We start from the raw sequence: 791 nt of genomic DNA, 5'->3' as shown, positions 1-791 counted from the left end.
TAAACAGTTGCAGTGTGGGAGATCACCCTGGAATAAACACATTAAAAATCTTCTAAAAGATCAAAAACCCCAGCTTTCATCTCAATATGCTAGCGTGCACTCTGCATGCACCTCCAGGCCATAAACCTATTTCCCTTGCCCTGTGAATCCGACTGAAAAAATGAGCCGGTGAGAAAGAACCAATCCAGGGGGCACTTAGCCTTGGAGGTAGAGAGAGAGGAGAGAGACTGCTGGGAAGAAGTCAGTCGCTAGAGAGCTCTGCCTTGAAACCACCAGACCTTGCCTGTAACCTGCATGTGCTCTTCAGCGCACACACAGGCTCCCGGAACTGTCACATCTCACTCCCAGCAGCTGGAGCGCTGCACCTACCAAGACAGTGAGTCCCGCGGGAAGGAGGATGGCGAGCGGGAACGGGGAAGCAGAGCCTGGACAGGTGGCTTGCAGGCTGGAAGGTGAGGTGGCTACTGCCTGGCAAAGGACACTTGCTGTACTTGTACATTGGCTTTAAGACACACATGGCGGAAAATAAGGACACATTGGCAAAGACGGCTTGATTGAGACAAAAGAGGAGGATGACTTCTGGGGGTAGAAAGCACATAGAAGCACAGAAAAGAGAGAGGAAGTGGTGGGAGTGAGCAAAGGCGAAGCAAAGAGCTGGTCCCCCACACGGGGGACACTGGCCAGACACCCAAACTTGCTTCAATCTTCTAACTGGAAGAGGACAAAGAAAGTGCAGCTTACCTGGAGGCAGGTACTGGCAATGCCCAGAAGAATTCACCAACACGTTGGTG

At 51.8% G+C, this 791-nt stretch overlaps 1 protein-coding gene across 3 annotated transcripts in view; it reads right to left on the bottom strand.

Moving 5' to 3' along the window:
- CHRNA7 (cholinergic receptor, nicotinic, alpha 7 (neuronal)) overlaps positions 1–791 on the bottom strand; it is a 164,675-nt gene that overhangs the window by 20,020 nt on the left and 143,864 nt on the right. The window contains exon 1 of one of the 3 annotated variants that reach the window (XM_012000575.1): positions 742–791. The exons of the other annotated variants lie outside the window; for them this stretch is intronic. The gene's annotated coding sequence lies outside the window, so the exon portion shown is untranslated. The remainder of the gene's footprint in view (positions 1–741) is intronic. 3 annotated transcript variants of the gene reach the window in all.

The sequence above is a fragment of the Mandrillus leucophaeus genome, unplaced genomic scaffold (genome assembly GCF_000951045.1).
Source record: "Mandrillus leucophaeus isolate KB7577 unplaced genomic scaffold, Mleu.le_1.0 Scaffold631, whole genome shotgun sequence".
Classification (NCBI taxonomy): Eukaryota; Metazoa; Chordata; class Mammalia; order Primates; family Cercopithecidae; genus Mandrillus; species Mandrillus leucophaeus.
Note: the sequence above shows the minus strand (reverse complement) of the source record. Positions and strands in the feature narration are given on the sequence as shown.